At 36.4% G+C, this 19330-nt stretch overlaps 2 long non-coding RNA genes across 2 annotated transcripts; one reads left to right on the forward strand and one right to left on the reverse strand.

The window, feature by feature from the left end:
- Window positions 1-318: 318 nt before the first annotated feature.
- On the reverse strand, window positions 319-3861 carry LOC124900014. The gene is made up of 2 exons (XR_007057581.1): window positions 3724-3861; window positions 319-593 (listed from the first exon to the last, which is right to left on the reverse strand). It is a non-coding gene; the product is annotated as an uncharacterized LOC124900014 (long non-coding RNA).
- Window positions 3862-4060: 199 nt separating this feature from the next.
- Window positions 4061-8961, forward strand: LOC124900013. The gene is made up of 2 exons (XR_007057580.1): window positions 4061-5671; window positions 5770-8961. It is a non-coding gene; the product is annotated as an uncharacterized LOC124900013 (long non-coding RNA).
- The last annotated feature ends 10369 nt before the right edge of the window (window positions 8962-19330 follow it).

Genomic DNA, 19330 nt, shown 5'->3' on the forward strand with positions numbered 1-19330 from the left:
AGAGACCATTGATTAGAGGATATTCAGACTCTACAGTACGTACTATATAACAAAGATAGGAGACATTCCTAAATGGCTAGTAGCCTTCTGCTTATAAGTGTGGCGAACAAAACACCCATAAACAGGACTCTGCCCGATGCAATTTCGCAGACACCTTAGGATCATGAACCGTGCTCTGATACCAAGTTTATCATGACCCATACCGAGGCCCTAGCCGTGACGGGCATCTCAAACCAAGAAGGCCTGAGTGCCCTTCTCTATTTGGCAATCATACACACTGTCATATAATATGTAAAGAAATGCGGAAACATAAAACAATACGGGAATCATGGTCGTATTATGAGTTAAGAATATCTATATGAATGGAAATTCATCAACATCTAGAAAACATCTATTTCTGTCTGCGAAATCTCTAATACATCCAAAAATAACAACTTGTCTGAAACTGGGACAAGGCCCCCAGACAGACCTAAACTAAAATAAAGAACAATGTCTAAAAAAATAGGCTTTCCAAAATATAGAAAGCTCACCAACTGCAACTTCTGTCTGATGAATCTATGGGTTAGCAGGACCCCTTGACTGAGCCTCAGACCCTAAAATATAGGGGGTCAATACAGATGTACTGGTACACAGAGTAATTCAAAAACAAAATAACTTTTATACAACTTAGGTAGGATCTTTTATAAAACATGTTGTCACGAAAATCATTTGAAAATGCATGGGCATAGTATGATGAGTTTCAATGTTACCTCTATCTTATGTGATTCAAGTTTACTTTAGCACTATTGAGATAGATGGTACACCCTACAAGTTCACACTTTCACCGACTGCTGATCTTGGTTTGCCGCCAAGATTGGAGCACTAGTGAGGGGAGGACACACAAGATCACACAGCAGTGCCTCAAGCCCCAATAAAGTCAATATGTGTGGTTGGGCTCAAGATCACAAAGCATGGCTCCTAACCATAAGTCCCAAATTGGGACTACATAATACTAGGTACACAAGATCATATTGCAGGATACCAATGTCCCGTGTCGGCAAACCACGGTTTCCAGCATAGAGTCTTCTGACTTGTGCTTTCTTCGGGTAACCATCTAACCCACATCGGTCAAATCTGTAAGTTTATTATAAGAAAACATGCATCGTACACAACAACATTCTTTTCCTTTTTCATTCGAGGAAAATCCTCTGCAGGGTATCGTCATACCCCGACTTGCAAGTCATCTGTATCATATCGATTCTCAGCACTTCTTATGCAAATCATTTGTATGAACACCAATAAGACTCCCATTCACCCAACACATGCATATTGATTCCCAACACATAAATAGTCAAGGAATTTCATTATTTATAAAGTAGCACAACATTAGCTAAACACAATTTTCATGATAAAAAGAGCTTTTAAAACTCATGCTCTTAATAGTTTAGCATTAGTATCATATGGGGTACATAAACATCATCATGGGGATTAAAAGATTCCCAACTCATATTCATAACACCTTTCAAAATCCAAAACACATTTCCACAAATTCAACAATCAAGATTTATAAGGAAACAACCCCATGATCTTTAATATTCTTTTCAAAGTCATATCACAATGCATGTTTTTTTGTGTTAAAAATGAAACCCCACTTATAATCGTATACGCACTTAAGTAATTATCAAAAACTTGTTTAAATTCGTATCGAAATTATGCCCATGAGATTAGGACAACCCCACGTATCTTAGTTGGTGTAGGAGGGAGGGTGGAACCCAAACCTTGATTATGTTCTTGGAACTCTTGACCTTAGGGATGAAATCTTGACTTTAGGGAAAGGATTTAGGTTTTTGATTTGAGAGAATAAGAGTAGTTTTTGATGTATTTTGCCCTAAGCACTCTTTAATTTTGTGTTATGGCGGAGTTTAGATGAGGAAAAAACACTAAGATACCCCTCCTGGCCCGGTATTTATAGAAAAATGTGAAATATGCACCCGATGCGTTAACCAACGCGACACGTCGATATCGTGTCGGTCTACTGCTTCTTCAACGCTATCATCGACACGGAGCAACCACATCACGTCGATCTACTATTTCAGTGACACGATAATCGACCCGCACGTCGACTTTGCATCGAGCCAGTGTTTTCAACATTCAAACACGCCCCATTCCTTGTCCAAAAAATTTGAATTTTCTCCGAGACACCCTCCTTCCATCCCTAAAGATGAATCAACTTTAAAAACCAAGTTTCGGGGTCGGAAAGATCGATTTAGGGAACACCAAAGCTTAGGAGCTAAAAATAAAGCTAAGTCATTCTAGACACTTAGAAAGTTTTCAAGTTGCTAGCTTCTTAAGCAAGCTACCAAGTGTGGTACTACGCCGAAAAGTTTGCGGGGTGTTACAACATTTCATGCATTTTATCAATCATTAGAACTCCATATAACTCCACAAATGTATTAAGTCATGGGAAATTTTTACGTCCCGGAAGTAAATTAAATATTTCATTAAAGAACTTATCTCATAAAACTGTGAATTCTTTGTTAAAGAACTTCTTTTGAACCTGTCCGTAAGAATGATATAGTATATGAATCATCATGTTCTAGTTTCATTTTTATAAGATATAACACACTGCAAAAGGGCAGCTGCCCAGTGCACTAAGCTCCCGCTTTGGGAATGGGCCGACAGCCTTACTCGTGACCTTCTACTCACACGACAATAATTTCACCAGTTACGCCAAGGTTTCCCTTCAACTATTACTGCACTCATAAACACAAATTTGACAGGTATTTTTTTTAAAGACAAATGGGGTCAGAAGAACATAAAGGAGAGGTTTACAAGAAAACCTGAAGGGATAATATTAACAGTCAAACCTTTTCTGAAGATGGAGAAACTGATAAAATGAAATATTAGACTGATCTGCTGGAACTGGAAGATGGCATTAAAAAGGATTAGAAAGTATATGCATATGCAAATCCTTGTATTTGCTAAGCAAGTTACGTACAGAATAGACATAAAAGTAGGCCATTCTGATATTCTCCTTGACTTTAGAATAGGTTAAGTAAATGATTCTTAAATTGGTTACAGTATAGTGAAACTATTAAATGGAAAATGATGAAAAAGAAGAAGGAGAAGGAGCTGTGAACAAACCATTTGTCTTGGTGAAGGAAAAAAATTCGATAGAGTGACTTTCTGAGATAATTTCCATTTATTCAGTGACTTTTGTGTGACAGTAAAATTTAGCGACTTTCTGAAATAAAAATGTTAGTCGAGTGACTGTGGCTAGCAAAGTGTAGAATAAGTGTACAAAACTCTGTTAGTGAATGAAAATTCATTCTACTAACAAACTTGTACAATGTGGTCGATTTAGAATTCAAATGTTGCATTCTTAGTGTTTATTAAAGTAAATAAAGAAGTTCTGTTGAACAGCTAAACTGTAGTTTCATTGTTAGGTGATCAACTAGCTACTATCCTTTCAATTATAACATATGATATACTTTCAGGTGCACATGAATGAATGAAAATATTGAAAGTTGTTTTGGTGAAGGGATAGCATAAAAACGCTAGCAGATCAAACTTCAATAACTGAGCTCTTATTCTGTTTAAATCCATTGAAGCCTGGAAAGAAAGAAATAAGGAACGGAACATTTGCTCAAAGAAATCACGAAGACTGAAAATTGTCGCATTTCTTTTTTCGTTTGGAAATTTACATCATTGATGAAGTGGATACTGAAGTGTACATGTACTTACCAGAATGTGTAACAAACTCGCAGGACCACTCGAGTACACTGAGGCGCAGCAGTAGGGACAAACAGTCCCCAAAATACCTGGTTGAGTATGTGGTCCCAACGGCCAACAGAGGACCACTACCTCTGTCAAATACTGCTGCACATATTGCACCAGCCTGCCAAAAAACATCCAAATGAATACCCTTCTATATAAACATCACAAGAACTGTAGAGGAGGGCATGGAAAAACTTGCATCTTATTTTCTTAGCTAAACTTTAAGCAATCTGGAATCTCTCTTTTCTATTTTCTCTTTTTTATCTATCTTTTGCTTTGTTTTCCCTAAGTTGAGAATTGCTACGTTGTAATTTCTCCCTTTAGTACTTTCATTGAACCTCCTCTACCAATGGGTGATGGTGCTCCTAACACACATTTGCACACAATGGACGAGGCCTTCAAGAAGCTGCAAGAAACTGTTGATTCTCACAGTAAAACTTTTGATTCCATTAACTCTACACTTCAAGAAATTATCTCCAAACCCAGAATCAGCACACCCAGCCCTCTACAAAAAGCCCAACAACCTCTAACCCCAGTTTTTCTTCCATACCACCACTACAAAATTTCTTCTATCAACATCTTTCTCCCTCAGCTCTGCAGTTGAATCCACCACACCAGCCACAAGCCTTTTTGTAAATCAGAACCCTTGTGGCCCTTTTCGGAGAGATAAACCAGCACCCATAGATTTAGCCCGTGTTGATGGCCGGTTTGCTGAAAGTTGGATTTTCCAAGCCAACCAATACTTTGATGCTTATAATGTCCATGATGAACATCGTTTGAACCTTGTCTCCTTCTAGATTGAGGGCATGGCTAGAGACTGGTATCAATGGATGTATAAGAACCATCAACTAATTGGCTGGGAACACTTCACCAAAGCTTTGATAACTCGTTTTGGTTATAAATCCATGGAAGCACTGGAGGGGATTTTGGGGAAATTGCAGATGACTTCGACTGTTGCTAAGTATCTTTCTCGATTTGAGCAGCTTGCTAATCGCACTACTGATGCTTCTCCAGAGATGTTGCGGCATCTTTTTATTTCTGGGCTACCTACTGAGATTAAAAGTGATGTTTTATCATTTAGGCCCAAATATATTCACGAGGCTATTAGTTTGGCCATGTTGCAGGAGAAAAAATTATTGGCCTAAGTTAAAACACCAACCCGGCCCACTTCTATCACTAAAAATATTTCTCTCTCTTATCCAACTTCCCAATCATCACAACACAAATCAATCCCATCCTTTTCACCCTCTTCTTCCTCCGCTCAGGTAGCTTCACTTCCTGGTAATAGCAGTGTTCCATTCAAGAAACTTTCTCCAGTGGAATTACAACACAAATGAGATCTCAATTTGTGCTTCAACTGTGATGAAAAATATCAAAAGGGCCATCGATGTTCTATATCTCTACAACTTTTGCTGGTCGTCACTGAAGAGGATCCAGTGGAGGTACCTCCCCCGCCGGATATTGAATCACCTCCCTTGGAATCCAATTTCACCACCCCCACTGAGGAACCGTCCTTCCTTGCCATCAGTTTTGAAGCCCTTACAGGCAGTTCTTATCCTACTGCTCTCCGTTTTACAGGTCATATTAAAGGCCTGCTGGCTCAAATTCTACTTAATGGGGGTAGCACTGATATGGTGCAGATATGGTATTGGGTATGGCATAGATCGCAACTCTTGGTTGGACTATTTTAGATTATTCCAAACTCCTATTTGAGTTTGAGAGTAATAGAAAACGTATTACTTGGTTCGGAAATCCTCCAATCTCACTAGAGCAGGTTTAACCTTCAGCTCTTCATCGCTTCGCTATGACGGACTCCATTGTTTATATGTACCGGCTCGAGCTACTCTCTCCGGAGACATCTATTGAACAAGACCATCCTCCTGATCTTCAAGTCATATTATCATCCTATAATGAGGTATTTTTGGCCCTAAATTTCCTGCCACTATTGAGACCACAAGATCATTGCATCCTGCTGCTTCCTGGCTCTTCGTCGATTAATGTATGGCCTTATAGGTATCCATATTTTTAGAAGGGCGAGATTGAACGCATGGTCTCCGAGATGCTTCACTCAAGTGTGATTCGACACAGCTCTAGCCCTTATTTCTCACCTGTTCTTTTGGTGAGAAAAAAATATAGCACATGGCGCTTTTGCATCGACTATAGGGCATTGAACTCCATCAAAGTTAAAGATTATTTTCCTATTCCCACAGTTGATGAATTATTTAGTGAACTCCATAATGCCCGTTTCTCCTCCAAGTTGGACTTATTAGCTAGATACCATCAAATCTGTGTCCATCAGGATGATATAGAAAAGACAGCCTTCCAAACTCATGATGGTCATTTTGAGTTCTTTGTCATTCCCTTCGGCCTTTCAAATGCCCCATCCATCTTTCAAGCTACAATGAACTCCATATTCAAGCCCTTCCTTCACCAATTTGTCCTTGTCTTCTCCGATGACATATTAGTTTACAGTCAGTCTGGCAGGATCATCTTTCTTACTTGCAGAATGTTTTTGAGTTGTTCAAGAGGAATTTTTTGGTGGTTAAACAGTCTAAATGCCAATTTTGATAGACTTCTATTACATACTTAGGTCATATTATTTCTTTCAGCGGCTTTCAAGTTGACCTCGATAAAATTCGGTCTATTGCATCATGGCCGCTACCTTTCTCTCTTAAAGAAGTTCGTGGGTTTTGGGCTTGATGGGTTATTATCGGCAATTTGTAAAGGGATATGCCCAACTTGTTTCCCCACTCACAAACCTTCTAAAAAAGGATTCCTTTGTTTGGTCTGATAGCGCATCCACAATGTTTTTTGACCTCAAATGAGACCTTAGTTCTGTTCCAGTTCTTGCATTGCCAGATTTCTCAAAAGTGTTCTCTGTGGAAACCGATGCCTCTGGTACTGGAATTGGAGCAGTGTTATCTCAAAAAGGGCACCCCATTGCTTTTTTAGTCAAAAATTATCTCCCAGGATCCAAGCAGCTTCCACTTACACGAGGGAAATGTTTTCTATTACCCAAGCTGTCCAAAAATGGCGTCAATACCTTTTGGGTTGCAAATTCATCATCATCACTGATCAACAGCCGCTGAAATATCTTACGAGTCAAGTGATTCAAGCACCAGAACAACAACAATGGCTATGTAAGTTGATTGGTTATGACTTTGAGATTGTTCTATTGGCCAGGGAAATTGAATTCAGCTGTTGATGCCTTATCCAGGAAACCAGCCTTAATGGATCTCACTGTGGCTATCACAGAATGGCTTTGGTTGACAAACTCAAGCATTTGAACAAAACTGATACTTATTTACTTCAACTCTAGCATTAGTTGCACGATGATCCTGACTCCATGCCTCACTTCACCTTCCAAGAAGGTCTGCTTCTTTTTCGTAAGCGTCTGATTATTCCCCCGGACCCGGGACTAAAACGTTTGCTCTTAGAAGAATTTCATTCTTCTAAAATTAGAGGTCATGCTGGTATTATGTGATCTTTTCACTGCCTTTCATCCAATTTCTTTTGGCCGGGTATGCGCAAGGATGTCAAGCAGTTCGTCCTACAGTGCCAAGTCTGCCAGTAAATGAAGGATACACATTCGAAACCTGCTGGACTTCTTCTTCCACTTTCTATACCTGCTTTAATTTTTGAGGATATTTCTATGGATTTCATCACTGGACTCCCACCTTCTCAAGGTCGTACAGTCATTCTGGTAATTGTGGACAGGTTGTCAAAATATGGCCATTTTATCTCCTTGCCCCTAAAATTCACTAGTCACAAGATTGCGAAAGTGTTTGTCCAAGAATATATTCAACTACATGGCTTTCCTTCCTCAATTGTTTCAGACGACGATCCTATTTTCTTGTCTGATTTTTGGGCTAAGATCAATAGACTTCAAGGGACTAAATTAGCCAAGAGTTTTGCTTATCACCCACAAGTAGATGGACAAACAGAGGCTCTTAACAAGTGTCTTGAGATGTATCTTCTATGTTTTGCTGTGGATATCCCTGCTACTTGGTTTCTCCTACTCCCGTGGGCTGAATTTTGGTACAATACTTCATACCAACATAGCTCTAAGCTTACCCCTTTTGAAATTATTTATGGTCGGCCTCCCCCAATAGTAACTTGATACATCAGGAATGACACTTCCAATCCAGATGTGATAGAGTCTCTTTTTCACCGAGATAAAACGTTGTCCCTCTTGAAGTCCAACTTGCAGGCTACCCAAGAATGTATGAAGTGGAATACTGACAAAGGACGCAAAGATGTAATCTTTGAGATTGGAGATTGGGTATATGTTCGATTATGTCCCTATAGGCATCTCTTTATTCGCCTTTAGCGCCATACAAAACTTAGTCAAAGATTCTTTGGTCTATTTAAGGTGCTCCATCTTGTGAGTGAGGTTGCCTACAAACTGGATCTCCCATCTTCCTCAAAAATACACCCTGTCTTTCATGTTTTGGTTCTGTGAAAATGTTGAGGGAACCCAGATCAACAGGTTACTCCCATTGATCTTATCGACCAAAACTCATCTCTGCGGCTCACACCTGAGGACATTTTGGAGCATCGTATTATCACAAAGGAAGGGAATCAAATAACCCAGTTCTTGGTCAAATGGAAAGGGTTGCCTCCTTCTAAGGCCACTTGGGAAGACCTTCCTACACTGACTCATCAGTTTCCAGACTTGAACCTTGAGGACAAGGTTCGTCTTTATGGGGGTGGAAATGTAACAAACCCGCAGGACCACTCGAGTACATTGAGGAGCAGCAGTAGGGACAAACAGTCCCCAAAATACCTAGTTAAGTATGTGGTCCCAAAGGCCAACAGAGGACCACTACCTCTGTCAAATACTACTGCACATATTGCACCAGCTTTCCAAGAAACATCCAAATGAATACCCTGCTATATAAACATCACAAGAGCTTTAGAGGAGGGAATGGAAGAACTTGCATCTTATTTTCTTAGCTAAACTTTTAGCAATTTGGAATCTCTCTTTTCTATTTTCCTTTTTTATCTATCTTTTGCCTTGTTTTCCCTAAGTTGAGAATTGCTACATTGTAATTTCTCCCTATCAGTGAATACAATTTTGAATCATTCTAGAATGTACAAAGGAAAATCTATTAACTACTTGCTAATGTTGGAGTTGTATGTTGTATACCCCCAACTGATTAATTATCTCAATTTGAAGATGAAGAAACTAATTTGTAAGCTTCAGATGAAAAAGTCATATCTTGATGTTTTTGTATTTTGGGGAACAATACAATTCCTATGGTGAGCACAAGTGCTTGGTTGTTCCCTCTTCTGTTTATGCAATGCACAAAACTGCAGTTTTTATGCTAGATCCTCCTCTTAATATCTATTTCCATCATTGGCAAACTTCCATCAAAGATGCACTGAAGCATCATTGTAGCTACTCCAGCAGCTATTGTATTCTTTCTAAAGGTGTTTGGATAGTGAGGTAATGTGCTTCCATCAACGATGAACTAAAGTATCATTACTTATGATAATGTTGATATGATCAATGATGCAAAAGTAATACTACATCAGCAATTCAAGCTCAAGAATTTAGGAGATCTTAAGTATTTTTGGGGCATTGAAGTGTTGAGATGCTCAAATGGTTTCATATTGAACCAGAGAAAGTATATATTGGAACTTATTGTAGAAACATCACTTGCTGGTGCCAATCCAACTCTTACTCTACTAGAAACTAATGCTAGATTGACTTCAGTTATGGTGGATAAGGTAACAGGTGTTACAGGAGACATTACTCTTAAAGATGTCACTTCTTACCAAAGGTTGATTGGGAAACTGATGTATGCAACCCTAACCAGGCCAGCTATTAGTTATGCTGTGAAAACTCTGAGTTAGTTCATGCAACAACATAAGAGATCCTATATAAAAGCAATACACAGGGTAGTAAGATAGTTAAAAGGAATTGTTGGTCAAGGTGTTTGGCTCAAAACTCAACCTACTACAAAACTTGCATGCTAATGTGATTCTAATTGGGTTACTTGCCCAAATATAAGGAGGTCTATTACTAGTTATGTAGTTTATTTAGGTAACTCATAAATATCCTGGAAATCTAAGAAGCGGCAGACAGTGTCCAGGAGTTCAACTGAAGCAGAATATAGAAGCATGGATTCGGCTTAGTTAGAAGAACTATTTTCAAAATTGAGGGTACCTAGAAGAAAACCTATATAGTATTCAATGATAGCAAGTCTGATATTTAACTTACAGCTAATACCATTTTTCATGAAAGGACAAAAACATATTGAGATTGATTACCACTTTACTAGATACAAGATCAAATAAGGGTTGGTGCATCTTGTGTATGTTCCAACAAATCATTAAGTTGCAGACATTCTCACTAAGAGTTTGAGTCAATACCAACACTTTCACATCCTAGGCAAGCTTGGTGTGCTTAACATTTGGCACCCTATAGCTTGAGGGAGAGTGTTAAGATGCAAAAGTGTTAACTGTTACATTGAGTACTGTTTTATTGCTTTTATTAGTTTGTTAACTGAAGTAGTTAGTTGTTAGTCTAGTAGTAAGGGGTTAATCAAGTTGTTAAAGTTAGTTAAGAAGATTCTTGAAGACCATGTGAGGATAAAGTTAGTTAAAAGATTCTATAAGATTATGTGCGGATCATGTGAGTGAGTCTATACCTACACAATTGATCTCATTATAACTAACTTCATTCAATAAAATTTAGTTTTTCTATTATTCTAGTGATGCTTCAAGTATTTAAACTTTGTATGTGAGTAGTGTAATGTATTTGCTATAGTTTAAAAAATATCTCCAACCACTAGGTGGATGGACACCCCTCTCATTGTTGTGGAGAGTAAATCTCCTCTTTCAGACTATTTGTGTAAAATTCGTGCACCTCAAATTTTCCAAATTTTCTTTGAAGCTCCCCTTGAACAAATAGGTGAGAGCATCTATTAGCTTCTAATTTTTCTATCAAGATAGCCATAAAAGGACCACCAAACATACTAACAACAAGACCATGAATAATTTTCCTTTTTTGAAAGTGGAGAAGTGGGACAACTTTGAATTAGGAACCTTACAAGTTTTAACATTCTTAATCTCATTATCTTTCTTAGTTGAGGCATCTAATACAGCCTCAAAATTAGAGTTGTCAGAAGGAACTGGTTTGTGGACCTATTTCTTAAAATGAGATCCAAATTTGGACTTAGGGGACTTAGAAGAAATGAAGGGTTTAGGCTTAAAACTGGTCTTGAGAGCAGGATGAGAAGGACGAGTAGAGGAGGATTTTGAAATAGTACGCTTAACAATCCTACCATTGCACAAATTACGAAGTAACACATCTTGTGAGAATAGAGCAGTAGAAGGACCGTGTGATACAAGACGTCTCTTCTTACTGGATCTAAGAGCTTCATCCATAGATGCCTACTCTTATCACTTCTTATTTTGAGTATGAGGAGTTTTGGGTGAAGCAGAAAAATTATGTGATTTAATAAGAGGCTCGTCTTCATTAACAAGAATGAGTGTGGATGATTTATTTTTCTTGGACTGAGATCTAGACCTTCTAGAAACTACATCTTTGATTTGAATGTCATCAGTGTCTACTATTTGGAGAGAAGGAACATCAGTAACAATAGGATTTGGAATGGTGAGAAAACTAGGACCGACTGAGAATTGAGAGAATTTATTCTTGAAGTTGTCCTAAGAGGAAAAATCTGATAGCTTTATCAAAATAATTGGTGGAATATGGGTTTCAGTATTAGCAGTTGCATGAACCACCAATAGGGAAGATTCAGATTCATTGGATGGGTTGTATATGGGAATGTCAGATAAAGATGAGGAAGCCATGAGTAGTTTGGAACAAGAAGATGAAAATGGAAGAAGAAGAGAAAAACTGAAAGAGATGGAGATTTGTGAAAGAAGAGTTTGGACAAGGATTGTTTATATAGAAGAAAATTGGGAACTTGAATGGTAAATGAATTAGCCTTAATGATGTTTAGAAGGTGTAGTAGTGGGAAGGGTGATTTGATCAGTGATGGGAATGGGTTGCAAATTTTTGAAAAAAAAATGTAATCTTGGAATTTTAGTAGTTATATTCAAAAATGGCAGTTAATTACTTAGAAATGGATGTGCTCAAATGTTTCAACATATATGATTTTAAAAATGATTAATGTAAGATCATACTTGAAAAATTAATACATAGACAAGATTACTTTTATGATCCAGTATCTCTGTATAAATTAATACAAAGTTTGATCAATTCATTCAAAAATTCTTGAATTAGGATACACAACTAAATGTGCAAAACTAAATTAATCAATAATTTCAGCTAAAGTTCTAAACAAGAACCTGATATTCTAATCAATCATTGGAGGGGATTTATGCAATCTTAATCATCCCTAAGTATAACCTCTTCTTTTCAAAGTGTTCCTTATTTAATGCTTTAGTAGAAATATCTGTAATTTGATCTTTAGTAGAACAAAACATAAGAGAAATAAGTCATTTTTCAACATTGTCCCTAAGAAAATGGTGTCTTACGTTAAGACGCTTAGTTCTTTTATGTTGCACAAGATTTTTGGTAATATTGATGGCACTAGTATTGTCACAAAAAATTAGAACACAGCCAACATCTATACCAAAGTCCTTGAATTGTTTCTTAATCCATAACAATTAAGCACAACATGATCCAACAACAACATACTCAGCCTCAGCAGTAGACAAGGCTACAGAGTTTTGCTTCTTAGTGGACAAGGAGATTAGACGTGATCCAAGGAAGTGCGCCTTACCTGTGGTGCTTTTCCTATCTACTAGATAACCTGTATAGTCAGCATTATCATTACCTACCAACTTGAAGTTGCTTCCTTTAGGATATCAAAGAACTATATCAGTAGTTTCCTTGAGATATCTCAAAATCCTCTTTACAGACTTAAGATGGAATTCCTTAAGATTTTCTTTAAGCCTTGCACATAATTCAACACTAAAGACAATGTCAGGTCTACTTGCAGTGAGATATAAAAGTGTCCCAATCATTTCTCTATGCAGTATTTGTTCCATTGATGAACCTATTTCATCCATGTCTAGTTTTGTGGTAGTGACAATGAGAGTTCTTATATTCTTTGCTTCCTCCATAGAGAACCTCTTGATTAGTTCCTTCAAATACTTTTTCTTATGAATCAGTGCTCCAACAGAAGTTTGTTTGATCTATAATCTTAAGAAGAAGTTGAGTTCTCCAATCATAGTCATCTCAAAATCACTACTCATAAGTTTTGCAAAGTCACGAGTCATGTTGATATTAATAGAGCCAAAGATAATGTTATTCACATAAATCCTTGTTATTAGTTTTCAAAAAGGGAGTGTTGTCAATTTTCCCTCTTGTGTTTCCCATGCTCTAGAAGGAAGTTTTACAATCTTTTATACCAAGCCCTAGGGCTTGTTTCAACCCATACAAAGCTTTGTCAAGTTTTTAAACATGATTAAGTAACTCTGTACTTTCAAACCCAGGTGGTTGCTTCACAAATACTTCCTCATTTAGATAACCATTTAGAAATGCACTATTCACATCCATTTTATAAAGAGTAAATTCCTTAAAGGCAACAAAAGTTATAAGAATCCAAATTTCTTCAAGTTTTGCCACAGAGGAAAATGTATCATCATAGTCTATACCTTTCTCCTAATTTTACCCTTGGACCACCAGCGTTTCCTTTTTCTTTGTAATTTTTCCATGTTTATTCTCCTTATTTTTGTACACTAATGTAGTTCCAATCATAGTCCTATCTCGTGGAGATGATACTAAGTGTCATACTTTGTTTCTTTCAAGTTAATGAAGTTGCTCTTGCATGGAAATGATCCAATCTGCATCAAAAAGTGCTTCATTCACCTTTTTAGGTTTAATCATTGATATAAAAGTTTTGAAGACACACAGGTTCTTTAATATTGATCTAGTGGCGATCCTAGAAGTGATATAAGTGAGAACATTCTCAATTGAATGAGATCCTTGATACTTGTAGCTTTTAGGCATCAAGCCTTATAAGCTACTAGGATCACTGACAGTAACTTGTGTTGGAGTTTCTAGTGGTTCAATTCTCCCTGTTAATGTGCCTCCAGTTTGATCTTCAGTTGGACTAGGTGGTGCAACCTATTCTTGTGATTGTTCTTCAATTTTACTTTTATATTGCATGTCGATCTCAACACAAGATTCATCAAAATCAACATGCATAATTTCTTCAACATAATTTATTTTTTTAATTTAAGACCCTATAATCTTTGTTATGGTGAGAATATCTTAAGAAGATTATCTCATCACTTCTTGCATCAAAATTTCTCAAATTATCCTTTCTATTATTATGAATAAAACATTTGCAACCAAAGGTCCTAAAATGAGAAATGTTAGATTTTCTACCTTTGAGTAATTCATAGGAAGTTTTCTCAGGGATAAGTGTAATCATGCATCTATTCATAAAGTAACAATCAGTACTTATGGCCTCGGCCTGAAGATTCTTTGCAGGATTTCTAAAAGCATCATTATTTTATCCATGTCTTTCAAAGTCCTAATTTTTCTTTCTACGACTCCATTTTATTCAGGAGTTCTAGGAGTAGAGGAATTGTGATCTACACTATTTGTTGTACAAAATTTCAAAAATTTTGCATTTTTAAATTCAGTTCCATGATCAGATCTTATGTAAATTAGGGAAGTGCCAAGATTCTTTTCTATTTTCTTAATGAAGATAGAAAAGACATCAAAAGCATTTTTCTTAGAAGTCAAAAATATTTTCCAGGTATACCTAGAATAGTCATCAATAATTACAAAAACACACCTCTTACCTCCTCTATTTTGTACTCTCATAGGTCCATTGATATACATATGGACCAGGACCAGGCACTTGGTTGTGCTGACATAGTTCTTAGGTTTGAAAGAGCACCTTACCTACTTCCTCCTTACACATACACTACAAACCTTTTCTTCTTTGAACTTAGTTTTGGGTAAGCCCAACACCATGTCCTTAGAAGTCAGTTTGTTTAGTTACTTCAAACTTGATGCCTAAGTCTTTTATGACAAATGAGAGAATCATGTTTTACTGCAATGAGGCATGTCAGCCTTGTACCAGGAATTTCTATGATATCAACTTTGTACATATTTTTGTGTCTTTTAGCAGTTGGAACAATCTCATTTGTATCCATCTTCTTCACCTTGCAACCTACAAAAGTAAGGATTACCTTATGTCCTTTGTTACATAATTGTGAAATACTGAGCAAGTTGCACTTTAGTCCTTCCACATGATAGACATCTTCCCATGCTCTTGATTCAGATTTGCCAATCTTCATAACTCTAGTGATAGTACCATTTTTATCATCTCCAAATAACACATTTCCCCCTTCAAATATTGAGAGTGAAAGGAATTTTTGTTTGTCCCCAATTATAAGCCTTGAGCAAGAACTATCCATGTATTAATGTCTTGCCTCCTTTCACTTTATCCTGAAAAATTATTTAGGGGTTAGTTTTAGAAATCAACACATGCTTGGGTCCTTTCTTATGATCGAAGGGAAGAATCAGATTTCTTAGCCCACAAGGAAATAGGTTTGGGAACCTATTTTTCTAACCAGTTTTGATCCCTTTTCTATTAGCCTGAGCTAATGAATCAAATTCTTTTTCTAGATTAGTGCTTCTAGCACTACTCTTTACAACAAGTGGACATTCAGTAGTAGGATGTCCAAGATTTCTACTTATGTAGCATAGATCTTTTATAGCATTAGAACTTTTTTAAAAATCTAATCCAACCTTTACATTGTGAGTTCTTTCACTCAATTTATTCATAATTCTAAAAGAATTTGTCCATATATTTTTCCTCTCAAGATCCATTTTCAATTTGGATACTTCTTGATTTAATTTCCTTACTTTTTATTTTTCATGTGAATAGTCATGTTTATACTTGATCAGCTCTTACTTAGTTTTTTCTTTTTCCTAACTCATAATCTTTTTGCCTTTTTCATAGAGAGAGTTTTAAAATTTTAGACTTAAGGCTCAGCTTTGATGAATCAAGTTTGCTAACTTTTTCCTTTAGGGTGTAGTTTCTTTTTTAGTAGTGATCTTGCAAGATTCTAGATCAACATAATCAAAACTTAGGCTTGCAAGACTACTGGATATTTTATCCCTATAAGGGGTTAGTTCTTGAAAATCACCAATTAGAGCACTCATTAATGAAACAAGTTTACTTTTTGAAAATAGAAGCAACTTTTATTTTACTTCAAGAATACTTACCTCAGAGGTTGCATTTTTATCTCCTATGTTTGATCCATCAATGTACATGAGAGAAGTTTCATCAACATCCTTATTATCCGACTCTTCTAAATCTGAACCCCAAGAAGCTATCGTAGCATATTCTTCCTTTTCCTTTTTTTTATTTTTTTCCTTCGGTTCTTTCTCAACTCTCTCCTTTTTTCACTTAATTTTCCGAAAAGGGTAATCCCTAATTTGATGATTAGTGTAGCCATATTTGTAGCATACAACCTAATTATTAGCATTAGGACCATTTCTTGCTACTTGTTCCTTTTTTGTCAAATACCTTTTTCTTAAAAACATCTTGAAGTTCTTTGTGATGAATGCAACTTGTTCCTCACCCAGTTCAGATTCATCACTATCTGAAGCCTTTAGTGGCAGTGATTTTTCCTTAGAAACTGTATCTCTTTTTAGTTTATCTATGTTTATTTCATAAATCTTCAGGTTACCAACAAGCTCGTCCAAGGACATCCTAGTGAGGTCAATTACTTCTCTTATTATTGTAACCTTAACATCCCATTTGGACTTAGGCAAAATTCTCAAAACTTTCTCTACGTATTTCTCAGTAGACAAAACCTTTTCTAAGAATGACAACTCATTTACCATAGAGGTCAATCTAGTTATCATTTCTTGTAGTGCCTCATTTTGTTTTATTTTAAATACCTCATATTTAGTGAACAACAGGAAAATTTTGAATTTCCTTACTTGGGTAGTTCCTTCATGCGTTTTCACCGAGGCATCCCAAATTTCTTTTGAAGTGGTGCAATTTGACACCCTATTATATTTAGTAGGACCAAGTCCACAAACCAAAAAGTTCTTGGCCTTTGTATTTTTTCTTAAGGCAACCAGATCCTCATGAGCAAATTCACTTCTAACCTTCTTTACTTTCTCTCCATCGACTACCTTCATAGGAATTATTGTTCCATCAGTAATCATATCCCAAAATTCATAGTTTTTCCTTGAAGATACATTTCCATCCTAGTCTTCCACCAAATGAAATGAGAACCATCAAAGAGTGTTTTCAAGTGGTTGATGTCCTTCACTGTGTATATTAGGTGGTGCAGATTTCACCATGATGATCTTATCTTAGGTGTTAATCCTTTTTAAGCTAACCTCGTTCTAATACCAAATGATAGAGTACACAACATATAGATTTTACTTATATTCACTTAAGAGTAATCTATGAGTGAAACAAGTTGCCTAACGTATTTCAACTATGCGGTGAACTATATAAATAAATGAGACAGTGATTTTTACGTGAAAAATACAAGACTCAAAAAGGTGTGAAAAAACAAGACTTGTACCTCTACAATATTTCACCCCAAACTTCACTAAACAACTTTAAGACTCAACAAAAATAAATTATAAAACTTACTAAATCTAGGAATTATAAACTCTTAAGTTCTACTCAACAAAACTCACAAATCACCCAAGGTATGTGATCCCAAGTCTTCGAGTACCCTAACTTGAAGACAATACTCCTAATTCAGTTTGTACTTCACTAAACCAAGAATTACATCAAAGTTAAAACTCAAAACAAATCACAATACATAGAAATTACGTCTCCCTAACTTCCCTATTATTTGGATCAGGTTCAGCAATGTGCTCCTTCAATCTTCAAGATAAAAATTGCTAAGTCAATTTGTTAGTTACCTTTTTTCTTTCTAAATAATGTCTCAAGAAGATTAAGGGATTACTTTCAAAGTAATTAATGTTTAAATAATATGGAATTTTCCTAATTTTGAATTTTTATCGTGTGAAAAATTGAATTAGCTTTCCAACGATATAAGATTCGCCTAAATCTGATAACAGGGTAAGAAGTTATGAAAAACTTAAGTCTTACTCGTAAAACACCGTTATTTTGGTGTCTAGCGCATCGTGGAGAGGGTTTATTTAACAATTTTCAAATTCCAGTGGGACTCCGGATGGTGGCGCATCACGGAGGACCTCAATTTCCCAATAGTCAATTTCCAATAGCATAGCGCAATCATGGCGCGTCGCACTGAAGTTCCAGGTCCCAACCAGTGGGACAATGTGATGGATCCGCATCGTGGTGACCCCCAGATTTCCATTTGTCAATTTTCAGTGAGCTACCGCGATAGTGGCGCGTCGTGGTGGCCCATAAAATTGGGCTTTCAGTTCAATTTTTTCAGTTTCGATCAGAAGTTAAAAAGGGTATTTTGAACTTTTTTCAAGACACTTAAAACATCCAAACATCTTTAAGGTCATTAAAAGCATCATATACAACTTTTCTCAAAATTTCCTCTACTAAAAACCCTAGTTCATCATACTTCCCCTCCAAGAAATTCAAGATTTCTCCATCAATTATCCAAATTGAGTCAAGATTTCAAGTTCTTAGTGCAAGAATTCCAAGAACCCTTATTGAAGAGTTCCAATAACATCTCAAAAGCAAGTTGTTCATCCAAGTTTATCAATCTAAGGTATGTGGGGTTTGAACAAAAACAATCCTTGTGTTCTTGAGCTCAAAAACTTCCTTTAAGTTATAGATTTTTGAATTTTACTATGATTTTCATGAAAATCAAGTTAGGGTTTATACCCCCTTTACCATTATTTGCAAGATTATGAGCTTTCCTATGGATTAAAAATTGAATTACATGATTTTGTTTATATTTCTATGCCTATTGATGAGATTTTAAGATGATTTATGAATAATTGCATTACCAAGTATGAATTTTAAGATGTTTTGATATGAGACTGATGCTTGAGTCAATATACTCTATTTAAAGATTGTTGTTCAAGATTGTTTGTGCTATAAGCACCCCATGGCTAGGTCATTTTTAGATTTTAGATAAAGATTTGACCTTTGGGGTCTAAGCTAAGATAAGAATCCACACTATTTATGATTTAAAGCAAAGAGAAGTATATTTGGTCTTTATTATAGACTCTTTTGTTATTTTAAGGTGGATTTCCTAAAAAGTTCTGAGCCTAAGTATGCGAGTAGTACTTAGCACCGAGTTGGGCTTGATTCCAAGGTCTCATGCCCCAGAACTACGAGCCACCATAGGATTATAATTTACCCCAAGTGGGTTAAGATAGTGATCACTAAAGTTAAAGGTTCTATTCTGATGGCAAGGATAGAGCAGCTCTCCCCAACTTGGGCAAGACATTGGACTCCATGTCAGCTCACATGGTTTATGTCGATTAGAAGAAACTCCCAAGTCTTTGAGTCCTCAAAGTTCCATTATCCCAAGTCCAAAGTCCTTAAGTCCCAAAGTCCTATAATCCCTAAGTTTTAAAGAAGTCCCTTATTCTCTACAAGATAAAAATATAAGTTTTGAAAGGTATTGTTTTAAGATTCCTCTT

This window comes from Capsicum annuum, chromosome 7, assembly GCF_002878395.1.
Source record: "Capsicum annuum cultivar UCD-10X-F1 chromosome 7, UCD10Xv1.1, whole genome shotgun sequence".
NCBI classification, from domain to species: Eukaryota; Viridiplantae; Streptophyta; class Magnoliopsida; order Solanales; family Solanaceae; genus Capsicum; species Capsicum annuum.